Source organism: Ambystoma mexicanum, chromosome 6q (genome assembly GCF_040938575.1).
Source record: "Ambystoma mexicanum isolate Mex_15411 chromosome 6q, UKY_AmexF1_1, whole genome shotgun sequence".
Classification (NCBI taxonomy): Eukaryota; Metazoa; Chordata; class Amphibia; order Caudata; family Ambystomatidae; genus Ambystoma; species Ambystoma mexicanum.
Window position 1 is genome coordinate 1,539,069,835 of NC_090937.1, and position 26,022 is coordinate 1,539,095,856.

The 26,022-nt window shown below is 47.1% G+C and overlaps 1 long non-coding RNA gene across 1 annotated transcript; it reads right to left on the minus strand.

The window, feature by feature from the left end:
- Window positions 1-7,557: 7,557 nt before the first annotated feature.
- On the minus strand, window positions 7,558-8,994 carry LOC138515646 (uncharacterized). Its single transcript, XR_011282133.1, has 4 exons — window positions 8,894-8,994; window positions 8,619-8,766; window positions 8,221-8,345; window positions 7,558-8,111 (listed from the first exon to the last, which is right to left on the minus strand). It is a non-coding gene; the product is annotated as an uncharacterized lncRNA (long non-coding RNA).
- Between the last annotated feature and the right edge of the window lie 17,028 nt (window positions 8,995-26,022).

Sequence of the window (26,022 nt, forward strand, 5' to 3'; positions counted from 1 at the left end):
TGAAAAAAGGTTGGAAGAAGAGCAAAGGATACATGAAGAGGATAAGGGACAAAGATGAGTAAATTCAAAAGGCAGATGAACGTAGAAAGGAAAAGAGAGGAAGAAGATAAGGTCAGAGAAGAGGCGAGGAAACGCAAAGAATTTGATGACGATGTAGAACGTAAGCGAAGACAAAGAAAATCCAATCTTGAATATCTGGGGAGAGAGGTTAAAAAACCCACTCCAGTCGTGGACTGGAAAGACATTGAAGAATTCTTACCTGCGTACGATTCAGCACAAGGCACATCTAGGGCAAATATTGATGATGACTTCGACACCAGAAGCATCGGGGAGCCGATCGATAGAATATATGATGAAATGGGGCTAGAACAAATACCCCAAGAGGAGGGGGAAGACGAGCGCCTAGAAGAGCACTCAGCTCTACGACACTGAGGATGTCACTCGAAGTAGTGGGAATAAGGAACTATCCCTGGATAGATTATAAATCAGTAGAAACAATGAAGATGCAAGAAGTTGCGTGAATTGTGGACAATGTCTGACTCCAAAAGGGAAGAGCTCAAAGAAAATGAAGAAGGGAGGCGAAGTGAAAGACGACTCCAGAGGGAGAAGGAAATAAGATGGTCAGATGCTAGTGAATCTGCACCAAGAGCATCAGAGATAGCCACACAGTCAGACCGGCGTGGAAAAGTATCTTGTGGTCAGAGGAGGGTGTCTTCACTGCCCTATATGGACAGATTAAGGGCATTGCCAGTTAGACGGCGATGCAGAAATATTACCCCTGACTTAGATAGGAGAACTATGAGGGAAGAAACATTCCAATTTCCGTTGCTCGAGAAGGGGGGAATAAGACTGCAATATATTCCATGGCCACACATGGATCGAGAAAATCTGAAAAATAAGCTTCCAATGCGGACATCAGGATCCAGGAAATGGATAGACGAGTTACAAAAAATGACAGGAGGAAACACGCTAGCTATAGGGAACATCAAAGGTCTCCTGATTGCCATACTCGGTGAGAGAGCAGACAAAATATGGGCACGAGCAGGCTACCCTGGTATAACCACAATTAACACCTTGCATGACGGAGCTCCATTTAACAATTGTAGAGCTGCCGTATGGAAAGCGCTACAAGTACTTTACCCAGATACTTCCGATATGGGAGCTATAATGACTCGAAAAATGAAGGAGTCGGAGGATCCGTTGATTTATATACAGAATTCCCAAGAAGCGTGGGTGCTCGAAACGCATGAATCTTGGACGAAATCTATACCTGTGTTTTACCATATATTGTGCCAAGGGCTGCCAGAGCCGGTGCAGAAACAACTCAAGAAATTGGTGGAAATCGAAGCCAAACCTTGGGCTGAAATACAGTTGACCATTGCACGTTATTGTAGACTGTTGCAAGAAAAGAAACGCAAAAAAAGAAGCTCACCGAGGAGGGCATAGTATGCTCCACTCTAGGAATGCACTATTCAAATGTATGTGAAATGGTTAGAGCATACTCAGGACACATAGCCATGAGGGCCATACCATTAGAGCCAGAAATCTTCGCATATGGCATGGGTGTGCTTATAGCAGGGTTGCCAGGCCTTGCAGACAAAACCATGAGAACCCCTGATGAGTTCCTATTCAGACCCAGAATACCTATGCACGAGGAGAAGGGACAAGTATTTCCCTTGATGATACACACAGCTGCAATACGAGGGAAAGTAGCCTTGGTTGACGGTTACGATGACTAGGGCAGACAATGGTGCACGATAATTGCCATTGAAGAGGGATATCGAGTGACTGACGTCACCGATGATGATCTGTTTGAAGAACAAGCAGAGAAGGAAGAGACAATGGTGGAAGTGAGTCTCACCTTTTGGGTAGAAATGATTAAAAGAGAAGTACCGCAGAGAATGATGTTGGCAGTAAATCATCCTGAATATTTTGATGACGACATAGCCAAGGTGACTGTCTCAGTGTGGACTACCGGACCCTATGACGTGGGTCTCTTGAAGGGGGTTGGAGAAGTAAGGATTAAACTGAAACCAGGAGCAATTCTAACAAGAGCCCGACAATATCCCATGTCCATAGTGGCAGATGAAGGGATTTTTAAGACAATTTCTGCCATGATGGACCAGGGCATCTTAGTGACGTCAGAGTCACCATGTAATACGTCAGTGTACCCTGTGAAAAAAGTAAAGGGTGGTCTTGGAGGCTTGTACAGGACCGAAGGCCAATAAACGATATTGCCGAGGCCGAGTTCCCTCTAGTCCCTAACCCATCTACAATCCTATGTAATATACCCGTTGAGGCAAAATATTTCACGGTGATTGATTTGAAAAATGCATTTTTCTCAATCCCGTTGCATCAAGACTCACAAGATCTGACGTCATTCACATTCAGACAGATGCGTCTGAAAAGCACAAGGCTGCCACAGGGGTACTGTGAGTCCCCTTCTATTTTCAACAGAGTCCTACAGATGGACTTGAGAAACATTGCATTAGAAAGTGTTGTCCTGCAATATGTGGATGATATCCTGATTTGCAGCACCACAGAAGAACCATGCAGGCACGACTCAGTTCAACTATTGACTATACTGGCTAAGAAGGGATATAAGGTTGACAAAGAAAAGTAACAATATTGTCAACAAGAAGTGCTGTACATTGGCCAGCTGATCTCACATGAAGGAAATAAAGTGACCCCTGAAAGGGCTGAAGCCATATTGAACATGGCTAAGCCGCACACGAGAAAGCAGATGCAGAGCTTTTTAGGCCTATGCAACTGTCAGGGCATGGGTCTTCGATTACAGCTCTTACAATAAACCTCTACTCCAGGCTTTAAAGAAGGCCCAAGTGACGAAAGAAAAGATCGAATGGTCTGAGGCCATGGAGAAAGGTTTTGCCGAACTCAAAAGAGTTATTTGCACAGCTCCAGTTCTAGGGATCCCCAATTGTGCAGAGGAATTTTACTTGTTTTCACACACAAATGGCAGCGTCATGACGGCAGTGCTCGCTCAAAGACCCTCGTTGGGGTACAAGCCCCTGGCATATTACAGTGAGAATCTGGACCCAGTAATGAGAGGCCACCTCCCTTGCGAACAATGTTTAGCTGCCGCAAAGTTCGCCATAGAGAAAGCGACAACCGTTGTAATGGGATGCTCAATGACCTTGTACGTCGAGCACTCATTTGCCATTCTAGAGAAACCAAAGGGCACATTGACATCTCAGAGAGCTTCAGTTTACGAAGTGATCATAGCAAACCCATTGATTAAAATAGTCTGATGTAAGATAGTGAACCCAGCCATGTTTATAGCAGAGCCGGTCACTGAAGGAGAACCGATACATGACTGTGCAAATTATGAAGAATTCTATGATGAAATCCCCTGGGTGAAAGAAAATGCCTTGGCAGGAGGAGAGATCGTCTTTATTGACGGGTCTTCTAGAATCAACCAAAGTGATGGGCAGAGATACACAGGCGTCGCTGTGGTGAAACACAGCAAATGGAGAATTTCGAGTGCTTGTTAGTGTGAGAATACCATCCCATTACTCAGCACAAGCTGCAGCATTATTGGCGTTGATACTCGCCATTGAGACTCACGCAGACCAGGAAGTAACGGTGTACAGTGACTCCGCCTATGTGACATCAACAGTGCACGCAGGACTAGCGTGCTGGAAAGGGAGGGGCTACCTCTGAGCAGATGGCACACCAGTGCAGCACACAGCCTTATTGGATAGGCGGATTAAGGCACTAAAGCTCCCAGTGGGCATAGCTGTTGTGAAATGCGACACCCACACAAAAGGGACAGATTTTGTCTCATGCGGAAACCAAGCAGCAGGCACGGAAGCCAAGCGTATGGCATCCAAAAGTGAGACGATTATGGAAGTGGAAGTCGCCTGTACCAATGAAAGAATGATGGTCGCACAAACAACATCTGAAGCCTATAATAGCCTTGGGCAAACGCAATTAATGGAACTGCAAGGAGAGGCACCACAGGAAGAGAAAAACCTGTGGAAGCGTCGAGGGTGTTCTTTAAACTTCTGACAGCTTGTGGCGACAAGACAGCACTAGTAAACCAGTAATGCCTGTAGCCCTACTAAAAATAGTGCTGGAGCAGTTACATTACCCGGCGCATATGACAAAGGAGAATCTAGCAGCAACGCTCGCGTAAAACTAGTTCATACTGAATTTAGCTGAGTATGTTGCATTCATTATGGTGAACTGCATAATCTACCAGCAATTCACCACTGGGCACACATTAAAAGTTATGAGAGTCATCATCCCCAGGCCAAATGGGCCTTTTCAGCACTTGCATGTCAATTACGTCGACATGATTCAAGTATGTAACGGGTACAGATACTTAATTGTTGTGGTGTGTCCATTCTCTAGATGGATAGAAGCAGGTCCATGTACACACCCAAACTCTACCTGTGCAGCCACATTTTTAGTGAGTGTTCCCAAGGTGGGGGGTATGTGAAGTAATGAGATCAGATAATGACCCTCACTTTGTTAATTTAATATTTGAACAGATTAGCTTGCTGCTTGGTATAAAGCACAAGTTCCCATCGGCTTATCTTATCATCCACAAGGTAATGGGGTTTGTGAGAAGCTCAACGGCTTGCTGAAGGAGAGAATAGCCAAGTTGAAGCTTACTCTAAAGAGGGGATGAATGCACTGCCTACCACTGGCACTGTATGCACTTCGGAACCAACCCGGCTCCGACCATCATCTTACGCCACACGAGATAGCCATGGGAAGGAGAATGAGGACTTCTCTCACACCACGATATAGAGCTAGGTGTGATGCCCAGTGAACAGGAGAGGTTTTAGGGTCTGAGATGCAAAACTATCTGAACTGCATGACATCTTGCCTTACTGTAATTCCAGACCAGCTGCAGCGACGACGAAAAGGGTACAGTGCAGCACAGAACACAGATGGAGACACTGCAACAGACCCAGTTCAAGGTCTATGTGTTCCACTCGTCTTCCCTGGGGACTCCGTTCTGGTGAGAAACCATACGAGAAAAAGATGGGACGAGCCAAGATTCAATGGTCCTTTTATCGTAGTGGACTGCACTCTGTCCGCAGTGAAGCTACTCGGCCGGAGAGCATGGATTTTTCTCGGTTATCTCAAACCCTACATCAGAGAAGGCCCCCTGCCTGCCCCCAATGAGAGGAATCGACGAGCGATGGGGAAGAACCACAGCACGTGCAGACGAGATCCAGGACGAGGAAGGACGACGCATGACCAGCAAAACAAAAACAAGGAACTTTTTGCAAGATTGTGGCTTAACTTGGACACTTCCTCTAAGCAAAAAAGGGGAAAAGGACATAGAAATGGACACTCAGTGCATCCTAGTTGCAGGGTGAAGAAATGATGAGAAAAAGACTGACACATTTTGACCAAGGATATTTACATTGGAAGCAAATACAGTATCCCAATTCATTCAATACCGAGACTTAATTCGAAATCACTTATGGTGTCCCATAGTAGAGATATCACGAAGGACCTAGTCACCTACTTTGATCTTGTGCTAAGATCATACCTGTCATTGGCAGGAAGACTCACCAGTTTCAGACTTTCTCCAAGATCCTGAAACAGAAAACATAATAAGACAACTGCTTACAGTCATTGCAGAACAACTTATCTTACTCCCCGAGTACAGTGAGAAAGAATTAAATGTTCCCAATGCAGGCGGAAATAGATGAGCTTGTCAACACACTGTTCTTTCGCATAATCGAAGACTGTCCAACTCTTATTGGAAGAAAGACAGACACAATTCCGTTTCTTCTAGACCCAGCAAACACTGAACATTTAAGCCATCTTTTAAATAAGACCGCCATTTTAGTCGCACTCCACGCGACCGGACAGTGCAGACATTGTTTACATTGAGTAAAAAACAAATGATCCTGAACCTCAGCAAAGACAGGACAGATGTCCCTGTCACCAGAAGACAGAAGGTTGGTATACCACGTCTTCTTTCACCTTATCAAGGACTTTCCAGAGCTAGTGGGAAGACCTATCGATGTTGACGTACTCACATTTCTCAGAGATCCAGTAAAGTGCGCCCAGATAAGCATACTCTTACATGGTATTGTAGAACAAATTAAACTCTCCAATCTCCATCAAAGCCTCCTGAGGAGACGATAAAGCTTTCCGCCGAGGGACAGATCGAGTAAGCAGAGTCAAGAACTTCATTTGTTATGTTTGTTGTCATTCTTTCCCTATTTCTTCATACTGAACAGCATACAATATGTCCTCAGGACTGAGGCAGATTCAAGGAGTGGACTGGGAACTCACTTGCTTTGAATATGCACAGTAAAGGAACTCACTTAAGCGTTATTTTATTTGATTTGTTTTCACAGAGTTTAGCAAAGGATCAGTATCCTGCACAATTTGTCACTCACAAAAGGGGCGACACTTGTGAAGCACCTGCCACTCCTAAACACAGAACTCAAAAGACGATATTGGGTGGGGGAACAATAACATTGACATTTGGCAAATGATCGAGATGTGTGTCCGGAGCAGCAACCTGGTCCTCCCACAAGCAGAGAGGCACCCTCGCTTCTCTGGAAGAAAATGCTGTTGCCTGACCTATAAGGGCATAACGTACCTATGCATTATATCCATTATTATTTTATGGTCATTAACGATCAGAACTGCATTCTTTATTGGTGCATGAAGCGTTCCAATTTCAGTGCACCCACCTGATGTTGTACACATGAAACCTACAAAAGCACCCAGACCTTATATTATTATTCCAGTCCCTAGAAAATCTGATAAAGTATATGAACTTGAAATTAATGTGATTAGCAAGGATATGCACACACTTATGGTAACGAATGAGCAGGAAAGCCGGAGACAGGGTCGGCATGAAATTAATGAAGAAAAAACACTGACAACTACACACGCACACACACTGAATGCACACGAAGCAGGCCTAGTATCAATGACCGCAATACCACAAACGAAGGCAGCAGAGAAGAAGAAACTGCCTGCCATAAAAAACTCCACAGCAGATGTTATGAGAAAACGAGAAGAGCTAAGAGAGAGACCAACAGAGGCGGCCAAATCTGAAACTCTTAAGAAAACAAGAGCCGCCTCAGAGAAACTCTCTGCACGGACACAACTCATAGTAGACTCATTATTGCCATACATAGCCAGAGCGAGGAAACTACAAGAGGAATTGAAGAACAAAACCACAGAGACTATATTACCAAACACACATGTTCCGATGCAAGGGACAAGTACTAGTTCTACGATGCAGCCAGACGCTGGACCAGCGTCGAGCAGGTGGTTGGTATGGGCATTTATAACCAGCGGGAAAAGGATGCAAGAAGAGAAGGAGAACATTGCAAAGCTTCCACCTATATATATATACCAACAGTATCCACTATGCAGGAGCAAAATGTAAAATGAGTTTAGTTAATTTTAACATTTGTGTATCCAAAAGCAGATATCACAATTATTTTGACCCTCTATAGATCCTGAAAACAGTCCTTATTGTTAAAACAAATTTAATAAAGCATTTTTCATTACAATACAAATAGTATTGATATATTGAGTTGGAAAAGACATTATTAATAAGAAAGGACATTACTAATTAGATAAAAAAAGCAAGAAACACAAAAATGTGATGACAAACAATTGTTGAGTGAAATTACAACAATATACCGAAAAGCCTGGTTACAGAAGTGCAATGTTCAAATCTTGAAATAAACACAAAAGGTCAAACAACATTGAGGGAATAGACAAATGATAAGCAGTTTATGCATCCGACTTTAGTCATAATTAGTCAAACCAAAAAATAGAAAAAGAAAGGAGATACTGCGGCCTTTATTAGTATCCCAAGTTCCGCAGTCCCATAAATGCAGGTCTGCCGACATGTTCGTGTTATGGGGAGATACAAAAAACAAAAATGGACTCAAACAGGACTTAGTTCAAATAGGACCTTCCTATCCAATGCAGAATTTAAATTACAAGGGGTCCAAATGAACTTTCAAAAGGTTTTGGTTTCAGTTGAATTAACATCCATGTCACGTATCGGCGAGAGTGCCCCCTGCTGGGCAAAATATTTGGATTGAAGCCTTCTTCAGGGCGAAAACAAGGAAAGAAAGAACTTTACTCTGTATGGAGGCAGACAGAGAAGGATATTAAGCAGTGTTTTCAGGCTGAAATTAATCACATATTAGGATGCAATGGTTAAAAAAAGGCTGGTGAGAACGTTGTCCTTACCTTGGTCATTGGCAAGGGCTAATCGAGTGCTCACTCAGCTAGGGCTATAGTCCCCCACTGGTTCAGAAGGCACACCACAGGTCTGAAGGCAGACAAGTTCAAATCCCACAGCAAATGTATGAATTCTGAAAGAATGAATGATTCAGGTCTCAGGATTGGTCTAGAAGAGTGTGTGAATGGAACACACTAGCAAAGAATTCCCCAACAAGAATTACCCCACAAAAATTGCAAAGGTACAGATTTGTAGCTATTAGGCCGATTCTTGTATACCACATTTCAAAAACATTGTTTGCAAGAACTTTTTGGAAAAACCTTCAAAAAGGCTGTTATTGCAGGCCCTCTGAAAAATAATTACCCACAACATTATTTCATGGTGCCTTTACTAAAAGGGGGGTTACCTCGTTTTGAAGAGTGTTGATTTCTGGAATCATGATTGTGGGGGTCCTCGAAGGTATAGAAAGCGAGATGTGCAGTTTGTAGGCTGCGATAGAAATCTCGTTTAATATATGCCTCACTGGGCAGAACCCGTGTTAGCTTCCAAGTAGCCTAATAACAAAGAAAGAAAAGGGTTCGCTGTGAGGTCTGGAGGCGCCCGGTGGTTACATACAGCAGTTTAGTGCTGACTTCTGAAAAGAGGTAAATGTGCACCATAGCACAGTGGACAGACATGTACCTGACTTGGTTTGATAAGGTTTGAATTTTCATGAATTCCTGTGCGCGGCATCCTCGCTGCACATAAGGTCCCTGTGGCAGTGCGGAGCCATCAACACCTCAAGGCTGAGTCACGGTTTAGCAGAGAGACTGACGCTGCTGCAAGAGGTGTCTCGCAAGCGCACGTCTGATTGGATGAGCAGGTTTTTTCCTATCAGGGGCTGTCGTGCATGGATTCGTGCGTGGCCATATCAATCACTCCAAAGAGAGGCAGTGTTGTGCTTGGGAGGGTTTGTATGCCAGTAGGAGGCTATTGAGCTTGCACTCGGCATACCTCACTAATTGGAATAAAGCGGTATGTGCGCTGCACATAATGTAAACATAATGATGGTGCGGCTAGATGAGTAAAAATCGTGTGATTATGCTCCATGTGCGCAGCATGTATGGTTTAATGCATGCATGTGCTCGTAGAGGGAGAGCGAAAGATGAGATGTAGACATGCCCTGCTTAATACTTGGGAATGTCTGCTGAATAAGTATACTGGTTAAAGAGAACCTTATATTGTAAATGGGTAAAAGAGACATAAACCTGCCTTGCTTGGTGGATGGGCATATCTAGTGATGATATGAGCTCAGTTGGCAGCTAATGTGTAGTGGTGTGTGTTCAGTGTTAGATGAGTGATCCATTTGAAAGGTGTAGGTGAATCAGTGTGTACTGCATTTCTGCTCACACGAAAGAGATTAGATGCACAAAAAATGTGAATGCCATTGTGTGAGGATGGACATGACCTGAGATGGCAACAAGAATCAGAGGGCAGTTAAAGAACAAAGGTGTGCCTCTGTGCTTGAAGATGCGCAATGGCACCTAGTGTTCATATTGGAGGCAGGAATTCTTCATTCAAACCATGGGTGTGAGTAGAGAGTCTATGGATCCATCTTGCTTCCTTTAGCTGCAAGCAGCGTGGCATGTTAGCGATTCCTTGACCACGTCTAGGATCCACCATTTGATGTCATTGGGAGTATGATGTTTTTCCAAAAAGTGGTTCACTAAAGGTGCCGTTGTATTTTTGCACCTGATCCGAGAACGATGCTTGGAGATTCTGATGTTAACGGGCCGACTCGTCTGGCCTGCATATCGTAGCCCACAGGGGCATTCGATACAGTAGATTGCTTGTTTGGTTTTGCAATTTGTCATAGAATTCAGACTCCTGGTCCTTGTTCCAATATTGATTTTTTTCATTTTGGAGGTGAACTGGAAAACTAAACAAGATGCGCAGGGAAAGTGTCCCACAGTTGTCCTGAGATCCCAGAGACCTGTTCTGGGTGCTGGTTTCTTGAATTTAGAATGCACCACAGTGTCCCATATATTCTTGGCTCTTTTAAAAGCAAATCATGGTATGGGTGAGTCTGGCAGGCTCAATTTTACAATGGGCCAGTATTTGCAGATCAATGTTTTGATTTGAAAGGTATGGGGTCAATGCGTGATGACAGGTCATTTTGTTATGTTCCGAATTGTGTTTCGGAGAAGTGTTTTGGGTCAGTAGAATTTCTCTGTCAGTACATTTGCCTCTCTTTTTGGCTCCAGAGATGAGTTTCTTCAGATAGCCTCTTTCCGTGAGACGGTTGGCAAGGTCATCAGATTGGTGGTAAAAGTCACATTTAGGGATGTCGTCATAGCCAATTACAAGAAAACATTGAGAAGCATGCAATGAACTAAACGACTACCTGGACAGCACAGCACACCTGGGAAATAACATTTGGTACCAGCACATGAAACAAGTTGGAAGACGAAAATCTGAATGAGAATGCTTCGTTTATGCACTCCTACCGTCCTTTGAGAAACTGAGAAATTGAAGGAATTTTGAAATAGGAACACTCCTCAGACGAGCGCTTGAACATAGACAGTGCCGCGAGGTAACCTTTAACAGTGCCCACTTGCAGGCCACTGTGGGCCAATGAAAGCAAAAAAGAAAGAACCACAGGAATGTCACATGAAAAAGGATCCACATTCTGAACCCTGCACCAGTCGCAGAACTTTCTCCAACGGCAACAGTACAGGGACTTAGTCGATGGCTGTCTGGCCGAAAGCAACACCTCCATCACGTCTTCCGGGAGGTCCCAATCCTTGTACCTCAACCTTTCAGAATCCAAGCTTGAAGGTTGAGGGACCTGACCTCTGGATGGAGAACCTGACCACCCTCCCATGAGAGCAGATTGTCTCGGTAGGGAAGACGACGTAGAGGGCAGATGGACAAGTCGAGAAGGTCCGGGTACCACGTCCTCCGGGCCCATGCCGGACAATGAGGATCATCCAGGAACCAAACCTCCATAGCCTCTGCAGCACTTGCGCGATGACGGGGACTGGAGGAAACGTGTACAGCAGTGGGAAGGACCACTCCACCACGAACGTGTCTCCCAAGGCTCCTTTTGGAGGAAATTCCCGCGAGCAAAACCTTTCGCACTTTCGGTTGACACTGGAGGCAAAGAGATCCACTTGAGGGGTCCCCCAAAGGGCGAAGATCGCCAGGAGAATCTCCTGAGCCAGCTCCCACTCGTGAGAGATCACACTTTGCCTGCTCAGAGCGTCCGCCGTCTCGTTTTCGTCTCCGGCCAGATGAACTGCCGAGATCGAAACTTCCTGCTGGATGGCCCAGCAACCGAGCTGCATCGCCTCCCTGCACAGAGGAAGTGGCCCTGCCCCCCCTTTTGTTGAGGTAGTGCATAGTCACAGTGTTGTCCGTCAGAATCAGGACATTCTTCCCTCGCACAGTCAGCAGAAAAGCCTTCAGGGCAAGCCTGACGGCCCGCAGCTCCAACAGATTGATATGGAGTCTGGACTCTGACAGAGACCAACGACCGCTGACTGTCAACTTGTTGGCATGAGCTCCCCATCCCATGAGGGATGCGTCCGTCACGATCATCACCTCCGGCCAGGGCAGCCAAAATGGAGACCCCCTCATCAGATTGCCTTCGACGGCCCACCACAGAAGGTCCTGGGTGACCGAGGGCGGCACCTGAACGGGGTCCGACATCCTGCCGAAGGACTGTGTCCACTGGAGCTTGAGGGCCCATTGCAGAGATCTCATCCGCAACCTGGCCTCTGGCACCAGAAGAATGCAGGATGCCATGAGGCCAAGCAACCTCAAGAACTCGAACGCCGGGAGCGTCTGGGCAAGTTGAAACTTGTGCACCATCTGCTGAATGTGAAGAGCCCTCACCTGGGGAGGGAAACACTGCCCCAGGGATGTGTCGAGCATTGCTCCGATGTACTGGAGCCGCTGTGTTGGCGTCAAGTGGGACTTCTTTAAGTTGAGGGATAAGCCCAGCTTGTGAAGGGAGTGGCAGGTGACGGACAGATGATCCAGGACCTCCAGGGTGAGCGCGCTCTGATCAACCAATCGTCCAGGTAGGGGTAGACGTGAATCCCCCGCCTTTCCTGAGATACGCTGCCACCACCAGCATGAGCTTGGGAAGACCCTCGGGGCCAATCCGAATGGCAGGACCCGAAACTGAAAGTGCGAGTCGCCAACCGCGAACCTCAGGTACTTCTTGTGCTTGGGATGGATCGGCACATGAAAATAAGCGTCCTTGAGGTCTAAAGAGACTAACCAGTCCTGAAGTTGAAGGGCCTGGAGGACTTGAGAAAGAGTAACCATCTTGAACTTGTCCTTCCTGAGGAACTTGTTCAAACCGCGCAAGTCCATGATGGGTCTCAATCCCCCATCTTTCTTCTAAATCAAAAAATAAGGGGAATACCATCCCTTGTTCCTCTCCGCTACATTGTATTTCCTGCGCAAGGAGTGGTTCCGAACTCTTCAAAGAGAGTTTCTCTGGTGGATTGTCGTGAGGCCTCTGCTGGAAAGGAAGACAGTAGACGTGGGCTATGATCTCCAGAACCCACACATCTGAAGTAATGGCAAGCCACCTTACAAGGTGCTGTGCCAGTCTTCCCCCAACCGGCGAACCATGGGACATGGCCTCATGACTGAGCTGAAGTGGCTGCGGCAGGGCCTGAGGGCAAAGAGGCAACTGCCCGAGCGGCCTTGGCACCCCGAGTACCCTGTTTTCCACCTCTGGCACTCCTACGGTGACCCCTTTGACTAGCAGCTCCTCTCGATTTACTAAAGGACGAGTAATATTGAAAGGAAGCTCCCCTCCATTGTTGTCCCCTAGGACGAAAAGGTGGAGGTTGGCGAACTGCAGCGCCCATCGACTTTGCTGCAGCTTTTGAGGTCGGCAACCTCTCAAGGCTCTCGTCAGCCTTGCTGCCAAAAAGATGTTCTCCATCAAAGGGCATGTTGAGGAGCCGGGCTTGCACATCAGGACCAAACCCGCATGTTGAGGAGCCGGGCTTGCACATCAGGACCAAACCCGCATGTTGAGGAGCCGGGCTTGCACATCAGGACCAAACCCCCGCTTCCTTAACCACGCAAACCTGCGTATCATGGTGCACGCCGCCATTGACCGGCTGACGCAATCAACCATGTCCAGACCCGGCTGAACAGATTCACACATGGCATCCTTGCCATCCTGAACAATAGCAAGAAAACCATCCCGTTCCTAAACCATCCCGTTCCTCCCCTTCGGTAATATGATCATCTGCTAAGGAAATACAGTTCCACAGAGTGTGCGTGAAACGAGACAAGGCAAAAACGGAGTTGGCAGCCTGAAGCGGCATACCCCCAGAAGAAAACACCACCTTCACCCAGCCGTCAAAACGTTTGTCCTCCCTATCAGGAGGTATGGTAAGGTACAACGCCTGCTTTGCGGGGGCCATAGCTGCCTGCACCACCAAACTCTCCGGAGTGGGGTGCGTGTTCAAGTAGCAGGGGTCGCCACTGACTGGGCGATATTTCTTCGGCAAGGACTTGCTCACTGCCGGGAGACTCTCCGGAGAAGTCCAGGCTGCAGCCACCCTTCTCTGCAAGGCCATATGGAATGGCACCACCAGGTCAGTTGGTGGACCTTGATCGAGGATATCAGACAGGGCATCCTGCTGAAAATCCCCAGAGGGGGCCGACCACCCCAGGTAATCCGTGACCCTCGACATCAGGCGCCGGTAACAGGACGCGGCATGCGTACCGGGCTCAGGCCTACCAAACTCCACCTCTGGAGAGGTGTCTAGACCACTGGCATCGTGCAACGACTGATGCAGGTCCTCAAGTTGGCTATGACCAGAAAAGAGGTCATCAGGAACCTCTGCAGGAACCTCACCTTCCTCAGACCCCTCATCCACCTCAGAAATATAATCCAGAGCCTGGAAGGAGGGTACAGAAAAAGGAACAAAGACATGTTTAGCCTTGGTCAGAGTCTTTCTGGGGGGGGGTTCCACTGTGCCACCCGACAACACTGCCTCGAAAGGTGTCGAGGGCGTCGACGGAATCTGCGTCAACGTTGAGCACGGCGCCGACAGCTTCAACGGCGTCGACACAGGCCTTCAGGGCGGAGCACCGAGCATGTCTCTTGACAGCCTGGGCACCGATGGCGTCGACGAGTTCCTCAGAGGCGGAGCCTCGAGAGAGTCCGTCGACGGCCTCGGCGCAGCAGGCGTCGATGTCTTCTTCGAAGACTTTACAGATTCTCGCAGTCTCGAGGGCGTCGAGGACCGGGACCTGGTATGGGCATGCCTAGAGTGACCATCCTTGTCCGACCGGTACCTCGAAGGTGCCCGGTGGTCACGATGACTGCTCGAGCCCGAAGGTGGACGAGCAGTGTCTCTAGTACGGCCACGGCCGGCGTCCTCAGACGGCGCGGACGGAACGGATCCCTGCAATTGAAAAATCACCAACATCTCCTTTCGAAAGGAATCCTATTCCTCAGGAGTGGAATGCTTGTTGGGACAAGCAACCCGCCGATGGGCGGAGTCCTCGGACGGGGAAGGCGACCTGTGACGAGGCTTCCTGGAGTGCATCAAAGAGGCAGAGGAATGGCGGGACCGACTCCCAGACCGAGAACCCCCGGACACACAACAACGATGCGGAGAGTCGCCCCTCGAATCATCCGTCGAAAGACCACTGGAACGCGACTTCCGGGGCTTGGCCACCTTACCGACCGACAGCTTCTTCTTATGCTCCCGCAAAGCCTTCGATGTGAGCAATTGGCAGTCGACACAGTCATCCGTATCATGGTCCTCCCCGAGGGACCAGAGGCAAGTGTTGTGCGTGTCAGTCAGTGACATCTTGGACCCGCACACCCGACACTTCTTAAACCCGGACTGCAGGGTGGAAGAAGCCGAAGACATCATACAAATGCAATGAAGAAACAGGTCCAAAGAACCGAAAGAACAGGATTCAGTAGAATCGAGGTGCGGCAAGATCTCCGAAGCGAACACGTTAGTGGAAAAAACTGAACTTAGGCTACGGGTGGCCCTCGAGGATGGCGTATCGACGTCATCGACGCAGAAAGATTTTCCAAAGCAGCACAGCTGTGGCGATTACTGTCATAGATATGGAGTACGTCGGAGGACCCAATCCCTTCGAATAAGCATTACACTCAGTGAAGGAGAATTGGAAACAAAAGAATTACCATTGTCAAAGATGAAGAGTGATAGTTAATGGAAAGGAACAACCGTATTCCTTGGAAGGGAGGAAAGGAGACATCGTACATTTACTAAATGTGAACTTGATAAATTAAAGGAATGAATAACGTTCCCAGAGAGGGACCCACATTAAAGAGAGAAACCATATAAATGTGAGTACAAGAGAGCGACAAAGATCATCAAAGAAGGGGACAACCCCATGAACATATTCCTATCCGGGAAAAAAAGAACACATACCAAATGCAAAAGGGTGTGAAATAAAGAAAGGAGAATATCAAAAGTGAATAGCATACATAGCTTATACAACCAAAAAAGTAGAACAAAATAAAGACTCACCAAAAGTGGGATATAAACTTTCTGCAGTAAAAAAAGAACTGTTGGAACCGATAATGGGCAAATAAAATAACATATCAAGAGAACCAGTGCTGGAACCATGAAGCAGGAGAAGGGAGCCATTATCCTGCCTTTATATTGTTAAGATAAGTGATCAGGTCAGATAATAGTTTTGGACGGTAGACATATTGTTTTTGGACATTGAGAAACAGACGACTAAGGAGCAACTTAGTTAATATTTCGGTAGGGAATGCCCTATAGGTATAGGGATAGCTACATCTTTCAGACTTATTTAATAATGCTTGCCTAAAATGTCTTTAAAGAGTCTGGGTCCTTCTGAACAGTCACAGATCCTATAGTCACAAGTTAAGTGCAGGAAGTATCAACCTGCACAACAGACTGTGCTAGATATGCAGAGAAGGATAAATCCTTGTCTAAAGGGGAAGTGAGTGGGCTGACCTTGTTTTCATTCAGCCAACCACAGAACCAAGACCACTTTCTTTTAATACTGGGTGTTGGTCAATTCTTTACGAGCATTTAGTTTTATTTGTAAATTCTGCTGAGAAAGGCCAATGTGGCCTAGTGGTATCTCCTCAGGAAACAAGCTGTGAGTGCCTGGGTAAATCACTGCCTCCGCTTTTCGTGTCAACAGGTGATGTTGCCCTATCTGTAACAGAATGGGCATTAGCTGCGACAGGCATAGGAGATCCAAGAACCACACTCGTGTTGGCCAAAGAGGGGCTATCAGAATCATTGTGTAGGCTTGAGTCCCTGAGCTTCTGAATGACCCTTTGTAAGAGGGGATGGAGGAAAGTCATAGCACCAAAGTCTGTTCCAGGGGATCTGAAATGCGTTGCTCTGCAACCCTCTGCCCTGGTCTGTCCACGACATAAATAGGGGACATTTGGTGTTGTCTTTCATAGAAAACAAGTACGCCTCTGGGTGACCTCAGGTCCTGAACACCATGAGGGCTACTTGATCTAGCCCCCACTCGTAAGACGCAGTGCCAAGCCTGCTCAATCTGTGCACTTCCGAGTTGTCCTCACTAGGAAGGTGATGCGCTCTGAGGAAAATATTCTGAGTCAGAGAACAATGCCATGTTTCCACTTTCAATTTGCACAGAGCTGGAGACCTTGTTCCTCCCTGCTTGATGCCCTTCAACTTTGGACCACTTTCTGTGCACAGAGCAGAGTGGGTTCAAACAGTGGCACTTCACCCGTCAATGGACAAGTCTGTCGTAAACATAATAGATAGGTCGGACGGAAGGCCGCTCCACACAAGACAGTTGTCTTCTGAGTACCCCAGACTAAGGAAGGCTGCTCCACTAGATATGTCAGCTGCTGTCTCTAAGAAACCAGAAGCAAAGGGGAAACCTAAGACTTCTAACAAGAAACCAGCAGTCAGCACTCCAGTGCAGCCAACAAGGACTTACCCTAGGTTGTCCAAAGTTACACCCATAACTCCCCCTCCAGCTGAGGCTCAGAGGGAGGTACAATCCTGTGTGGTTGAACTAGACTCTGAAGAAGAGCTAGTGGAAGGCCAGGAACTCATTGAAGATCTGGATCCTGTTGACCATCCTGAGCTGCAGTCTTTACTGGCAGAAGGTGGACCCAACAGGGCAGACTTTCAGTAAGGGACAGAGAGAATGTCCAACTCTGGAAGGTCTTCGCCACCAGGCAGATGCTCAGGCTGAAGGACAAGAGCCTGGAAAATTTAGGTTACACTGGGAAGATGGCCTCTTCTACAGTGAACCAACCAAGTCTGAACCTGGGGACCACAAACGACTTGTAGTACCCCAAGAGAACAGACCACAGTTCTTGCAGTTAGCCCATGAGATTCCTTTGGCTGGTCACTTGAGTTTCAAGAAGACTAAGGAAAGGCTCTCACTCTACTTCTATTGGCCAAAGATGGGGGCCGAAGTAGATAAATACTGCAGGAGCTGCCACACCTGCCAGACTTCTGATAAGGTTGGCTCCAAGAATGTGGCACCTTTAGTGCCTCTCCCAGTTCTGGGAGTCCCATTTGAGAGAGTAGGGATTGACATTGTTGGTCCCCTTGATCCTCCAACTTCCTCAGGCAACAGGTTTATACTTGTTGTAGTAGACCATGCTACTAGGTACCCTGAGGCAATTCCTATGAGGACTGTTACAGCTCCGGCTGTGGCTAAGGCCCTCCTTGGTATTTTTACCAGGGTTGGGTTTCCTAAGGAAGTAATCTCTGACAGGGGGTCAAATTGTATGTCCCACTACATGAAAGCCATGTGGAAAACCTGCAGAGTTACTTACAAGTTCTCAACCACATACCATCCTCAGACAAATGGACTGGTTGAAAGGTTCAACAGAACCATGAAGAGCATGATAGGTGCTTTAGAGGGCCCCCTTAAAAGAAAGTGGGACCTTCTACTGCCATGCCTTCTCTTTGCTTATAGAGAAGTCCCTCAGGAGGAGTAGGTTATTCTCCCTTTGAACTTCTCTATGGTCATCCGGTCAGAGGTCCATTGGCCCTGATCAAGGAGGGGCTGGAGAGCGCTCCTTGCCCCAAGCCAGTCAGAGTGACTATGTGATAGGTCTCCACAGGAGAATGTCACAAATGATGGCAGAAGCAAGTGATAACTTGAAAGCTGGACAAGCATTGGTCAAGCACTGGCATGACCAAAAGGCTAACATGGTTGAGTTTACTCAAGACCAGCTAGTTCTCGTTATGATTCCCACAATGCAGAGGGCCTTGCAAGACAAATGGATGGGACCCTTCAGAGTTGTGGGTAAACTTGGAGAGGTCAACTATCTGGTGGACTTGGGCAACCCCAAGGAGGCTCCAACAGTCTTCCACACCAACAGACTAAAAGCGTATGTCTCCAGACCTGATGTAGGAGCTTTGCTTCTAGCATCAGCAGAGGAAGAAGAAGAGAGTGAAGCTCTTCCTGAGCTCCTCAGAGGCTTACCTTTGGATGAAAAGATTGAAGGAGTAAATCTCTCTTCAAATCTGACACCTGAGCAACAGGAAGAATGCAAATCTATGTTGAATTAGTTTGCCTCTCTGTTCTCACTTTCACCAGGCTTGACCCCTGGGGGACAGCATGACATACTCACTGGTGACTGTCTGCCAGTCAAAAAAAGAGGATATCGGATGTCAGAAAATGTAAGAACCCACATCAAAGGTGAGGTCAACAAGATGCTTGATCTCGGGGTAATAGAGCCCTCTACTAATAAATGGTCGAGCCCAGTTGTGTTAGTACCAAAGGCAGGATCTAAAGAACTTAGATTCTATGTGGACTACAGAGCTCTTAATGCAGTCACCAAGACTGATGCCCACCCTTTGCCAAGGACAGATGAGTTGGTGGATAGACTTGGTGCAGCCAAGTTCCTCAGCACATTTGACTTGACGTCAGGCTATTGGCAAATAGCCCCGACAGACCATGCCAAGGAGAAAACTGCATTTTCTACCCCAGTCGGCTTATACCAGTTTAAGGTTATGCCTTTTGGATTGAAAAATGCACCTGCTACGTTTCAAAAGATGGTAAACCAGGTTCTGAATGGGATGGAGGAATTCTGCATGGCATACTTGGATGACATAGCAGTGTTCAGCAATTCCTGGGAGGAACACGTGGACCACCTAAGATATGTTTTGCAGGCTCTTGGAAAGGCCAATCTGACCATAAAGGCAAGTAAATGCCAGATTCGACAGAGTAAAGTGGTCTACCTTGGACATGAGGTAGGAGGTGGAGAAATAAGGCCTTTGCCCAGTAAGATTGAAGCTGTGCAAAATTGGACGACACCTACTACTCAGACCCAGGTGAGAGCCTTCTTAGGTCTCACTGGGTATTACAGGAATTTCATTGAGAACTATGGGTCCATAGCTTCTCCACTGAATGTCATCTCCTCTCCTAAATTCCCTAAAAAGGTTAGATGGAATGAGAAATGCAATCAGTCCTTTGAAACCCTGAAAAAGGCTCTTTGCCAAGCCCCAGTACTCAGAGCTCCTGACTACCACCAAACTTTCATTGTGCAAACAGATGCTTCCAATGTAGGAATAGGTGCAGTCCTCAGTCAACTGGATGGGAAAGGTAGGGAGCACCCCATTTGCTTCATCAGCCGAAAGCTGAAGGATCCTGAGACAAGGTGGGCAACAATCGAAAGGGAATGCTTTGCTATTGTGTGGGCACTGAAGAAGTTTAGGCCATACTTGTATGGATCTACTTTTGTCATTCAGACTGACCACCAACCCTTGAGATGGTTAATGCAAATGAAAGGGGAAAATCCAAAACTATTGAGATGGTCAATCTGCCTTCAAGGGTTTAATTTCACCATTGAGCACAGGTCAGGGTGTCACCATCAAAATGCCGATGGACTCTCTAGGATGTATGTCATCGACTAGAGGTATGAGGTTCATCCAGGAGTGGATTAAATCCTCATGTCCCTTAAGTCTGGGGGGGGGGGCGAGTGTTAGGGAGAATTCTCTCTTTAGGCTGAATTTCCTAACCTAGTGAGTCCCCCAGCAGCTTTGCTGGATTTCTGGAGTTTGTTTTTTTCCTCCTGCCAAGAGCGAGACTCTTTTTCTCCCACTCTTGGACATGATTCATGGTATTCCTTTGATTGGTAATGTGTTTTATGGGCTATGGGGTCCTTTACTCCATAGGGTCTCATGTGTTTTTCCTATGTGTGTTACCCAGCACCCTCCGTGCAGTAACACAGGGGTGTCATAGTGACACCCCACCATAGACTCCATACCCTGGGACTGACTACTGTCTCCCAGGGCATGTAAAATCACCATTGGCTTTACTTGTCCCAAATTATTAACAGAAACCAGTACAAACCATCATATTGTGGACGTACTGGTCGGGGCAATTCGATTGCCCCTGGGTCTGTTAGTCGAGGGGGCACGTCTCCGTCCCCCCTGATCGAGTTTTGGCTGGTGGCAGTGGAAACTACTTTTTATATTCGACCGCAAATATTTTCCTATGGGATTTTCCCATTGTTCGAGGCTACCAACTTTAATTATTTAATTCTCATAGCCTCGAGCTTACCGCTGGTTTAATTAATATTAATTCTCCGGTTGGTATTTTTTGCCAAGACTCGATTCAAAAATGGCATTTGTGTTCTCTTCTGTGACTCCAACCCAAGTCGAGCCCTTTGTTCCACTTTTTGGCGAGCTTCTCCACATAAGCCTCCAAAAGTGGTGCCACTCTGTCTGGATACCACAGGGGGTGTGGGAGGGGGTTTAGGCACCCTGGACCGAGTTACCTAGGTAACTCAGGTCGCACTCTTGTGTGATTGGCCCAAGTGGTGAGCCGGCCGGCTCACCACTTAGCATGTTTGAGTGACAGCTAGGCTGAGTGAATGGGGGCTTTCTGCATAAAAGCAGGGCTTTGGGGACTGGAACTTCAGAAGTCGCCACAGGACCTGAGAATCCGACGAGGGAGAAGCTGAGCCGACCTACCACGACGACACCACCGGTGGAGCCCTGCAGAACCGACTCACCACTTCCCAACGACAGAGAAGATCTCCCGACTGGAGAGGCTTCTTCCCCTGACTGGTGGGCACAACCAGTTTTCCTTTCTTTCTTCGCACCCCAGCCCGGTTTGTGGTCGAACTGCCCGTGCCAAGCACCCCGGCAGCCGGATAGCCACTCACCACTGAACCGCGAATCACCGGACCGCCCCTTGTACTTGAGAAACTCCGCTGCTGGTTTCTTCCCTGGCAGTGCAACAGACTCCTGTCTTCCTCCACGACGAAATCCTCTCTTCCCCCGGGCGAAACACTGACTTGCACCCACTGCCAGGAACAACTGCCTCCGCTGGAGCGTTCCCAGCACTTTAAGGTACCGTGTCCGCCAGGCCTCCCTTTCTAAAGATTGCTACAAGGTAATAATAACTCCTTAACCTTCTGGACTGTTCTGGCCGCCTTGACCCTCTAACTGGTCCCTTTCTGTGGTCCAACTCCTTTTTGAACCTTTACAAGACCATTGTGCACTGCAACCTTGTGACCTTGGACACATTTATTTGAATCCTCCAAAGGTGGATCCGGCCTCTTGAACTCTAACTTCACGGTTTTACTTTGCCTTTCTCCCTTGTTGTGTTCTTGAAAAAGTGTTGGGATCTGTTTCAATTTGTTCTCTGCTTTTCTCTCCCTTTTTAAAACAAACTATTAGAGTGCCATCTACGTTAAGCGCTCACCGCTGTCTGAAAATAAGTGGGGCTTTACTTAAGACTTGTCTAATATTCTTTTAAGGGAGTGTATATCTTTTACTGACGGTGATTCTGAATTGCTTATTATTAGTGCTGTGTGTTTTTCTAGATGTGGTTTTAAATAAATAATTATATCTCTTTTACACCAAGCCCTGGTCAGTGTTTACTTGTTCTATTGTGTGCTCTTGACCTATTGTGAATACTCTGTATACTGCCTAACTCTTCTTGAGGGAAGTCTGACTGCTCAGCCACAGCTACCAAGTGAATCTGTGTGATACAGACTGCTACCAAGTGGGTTTACTGCCAAACACCTGTAGTCCTAAATCTTTTGCAGTGGTCCCAGAGGGAACTGCACAGGTTTCTGCCTAACACTGATATCGGAAGAAGAGGTAGGGGATGTCGAACGCTTTGAAAGGGCATAAATCACCAGGCCCAGACAGACTATGTAACGTATATTACAAAACATTCACGACCATTCTGGTAGGCCCTTTAACAAAACTCTTTAATCACATAAGGGATACGGGGCGGCCCTCTGGGGACATGGGCCCAGCTACCACAGTACTCCTGTTAAAACCAGATAGAGACCCATCAGACTGAGCAAGTTATCGCCCTATCTCATTATTAAATGGGGAAGCAAAGATCTACTCCATGGTCCTGGCCCAAAGATTAGCAAACATCCTCACGAAAATAATTTATCCGGACAAGGCAGGTTTTGTGAAAGGGCGTCGTACATAAGACAATATCCGCAGAGCCATAGACACCATTAAATGGGGAGGGAAGACAGGACAGCGGTTTTCAGTTTTGGCATTAGATGATTCTAGAGCCTTCGACGGCCTAGACTTGGACTTTTTACAACCGACCCTCGAAAAATTTGGGTGCGGGCCGTATGATCATAGCTACCTATGGGAACCCAACCACAAGACTAATGATTAATGGACAGCTCACAGACAGTATCCTGATCCGCAAAGGAACGAGGCAAGGGTGCCCATTGTCACCACTGATCTTTGCCATGGCCATGGAGCCCCTGGCACAGATGGCTCGCGATGAAGAGGGAATTCGAGGGGTGGCGACAGGAGCCAGTGGTATCCAGAAAAAAGCTGTCTACGCGGACGATGTTCTACTGTTCGTGAAAGATACAACACTCTCGTTTCCCGAGGCTATAAAGCTGCTAGATAGATTCACAAGGGTCTCCAGGTTCCATATTAATTATCCCAAATCCAAGGCAGTCAACATTACTGAAGACCCAAGTGTTAGAATGGGGGAGACGCTATCCACTAAAATGGGAACAAAGGTCCATTAAGTACCTAGGAATACACCTAGCATCCACGTATGGGAGGCTCTACGGTGCAAATATTCCAGAACTGCTGAAGACTCTGATAGAGGATCTTAAAAGATGGGAAATGCAGGAGCTATCCTGGTTCGCGCGCATAGCAGCAGTGAAGATGTCCCTCCTCCCCATGTGGTGGGAGCGCTCCCAATACGAATCCCAGGTACAGCAATTAAAAACCTATATCTGGAAAGGGAAAAAGCCCACGGTTCCTAGAAAAGGTCCTGTTACGGCCACAAGCAGTCGGGGGTACCAGAATTCTGAAGATATCTATGGGCAGCACAACTGGCACCGATGCTGCAATGGGCTTCCAGGGAAAACCAGAACTGATGGGCATCCGTGGAAAAGGAAGCAACTAAGACCCCCCTAGAAATTCTGGGATTCCTAATTGCAAGGCACATGGGTAAAGGAGGTGCACTACTGGAAACAACAAAAGCCACCATATGGTACTGGGATAAAGTTTTACAGGGAAAGGGGATAAAAATAGGTGGAAGCCCACTCACACCAATGGCCCAGAACCCTGACTTCACACTGGGTATGCAAACTTAACATTCGAAGGGTGCAAATATAAGTTTCAAACAGCCGAAAGCGAACGCTTCCGCTGCACCCAAATTAGACATTGGATTACGAACATAGAAGTATGGGAGGGGGTACCCCGGGACCTAACAGGACTGGTACTTACCGTAAAAGAAGGGGCACCAGAAAAAGAGGTGTCAAGACTCTACCGGCTGATGTACGGGCCGGATCCGGAAGAAACCTTACCATACATGCAGAAATGGGAACTAGATGGAGGGAAACCAATACCAGGGGAGATATGGAGCCAAATATGGCGCCAGGCCACGAAAAGCTCAAAATGCGTTTCAATCAAAGAGGCCAATATTTAAACATTGTTCCAGGAGCCCGGGCTCAAAAGGCAGCAGCAGGGCCATCATGCCTTACAATGGAGAGCCACAACCATGGCTTTCCCCCTCTGCCCATCAAGGGAAAGATGTGTGCTATGGAGGGAGAGGTTTCCAGCCACCTGCAAGTAAAATTAAGTGCGAAAAATACAAGTAGCAGAATCCTTAGAGTCAATTAACCTGCCACACCTGAAAAGGAAATGAAGACACGCCTCAAACAGCAAAGAAACACAGCCTCCCTGAAGATTGATGGAGTCATGAAAACGTGCATTTGGAGGAGAAGTTTAACTTGACTGGTAACATAGCGCCTGCCTTTCCAATATTTAGGCATATAAAATATGCCTGAGGTGGTACATGACGCCACAACGAATGCACTCCATCAATCCAAACTATCCCTCAATATGCTGGAGGGACTGCAGACAATCCGGGGACCTGATGCATATGTGGTGGGCCTGCCCAGTGGCAGAGACATATTGGAAGGACATTTTGAGTCATATTAAACAAGTGATTGGGGTACAACTGCCTTTTGACCCGGCGGTGGTTTTGCTGGGGGAAGCAGTAGAAGGAAGTTATGCAAACACAGGGAATAGAGCTACCCTCTTCACCCATTTGTTGAGTGCGGCCAGAATTAATCTAGCCCATGCGTGGAAAAGCAAACAGGGACCGGTGGTGGCGAGACTATGGGGAGTGATGGCAATGGAGAAGGTGACAGCCCGAAATACCTGAACATGTGGATGCCCCTCCCCGAATTTATGGAGGACAGGGAACAACTGTACTATAAACCTAAGATCAGTCGCAGGCTTTCTATTCTGTGAATAAGCAAGCCCTAGGAGGGTAGACTTGTCTGCAATGTACTCAAATGTATCGAGCAATGATGCTTCTGTTCAACCGAATGCCGTTTAGATTAAAATGGCAAAAGGGGGGTTGGAGGGGAGTTATAACTGTTAAACTCATGAGCCTTTATAAGACTGAGATGAGAACCGAAAGGAAGAACAAAGACAAGAATGCTGTATACTGTTTCTCATATGTATGTAATGTGAGTTCTTGATAAGAAAATAAAGTTTGGTAAAAAAGAAAAAAAGAATTCTAAGGCCAAGGATAATAGCCCAAGTTAGCTGCAGCAGATGTCAACGGTACACGGAGCGTATCGACGTGGATAAGCCAGAGCGAGGGAGACTCCTGGTTTCGTGGTACCGACCTGGACTCCAATAAAGAGGAATGCCAAGCGGTTCATCACAGCCGGTAAATCGAAGGGAGAGCCGATCAGAGCCAAGCTGTGGTGAATGAAAGTTAAAGTGAGAACTGTAACATTAAAAAGGGAGACCAGCTGCAAAAGAGAGCTGGCACCACATGTGTGCTACGCCGAGAAACCCTAGTAAATCCCCAGCTGAATGAGACTACAGTTACCAGAAGGCCGTAGGAGAGCCATCAAGATAGGTCAAACTGGTCATACAGGAGGTCAAGCAAAATCCCTGTACAGTCGAAAGCCTTTGACCTCAGAACAGTGAGAATGCAAGGAAGTGAATCCTGCAAGCATTGAAAGCAAATGCAAATGTGAAGTTGACAAGAGTGAACCTGGAAGAGGGATGCTGACGAGAATGGGGCAAGTCTAAAGTCCCAAGAAACAGTGTGTTGACAAGAGTGAACCCGAACAAGGGATGTCCACTGGAACTGTTTAAAAAGACAGATTTGTGAAAAGCCATAGTGAACCCGGTGGAGGAAGGCTGAAACTAAAGAAGGGTCGGCGCCCAAAGGGGTGGATCCGGGGGTGAAGAATCCTCACCCCAAGTAAAGCCAGGAAACAAACATTTAATTGAAGGAACTTTTGTTTTGTTATTTGACAGTCAGGCCCTCGAAGGCAAGAGACTTTC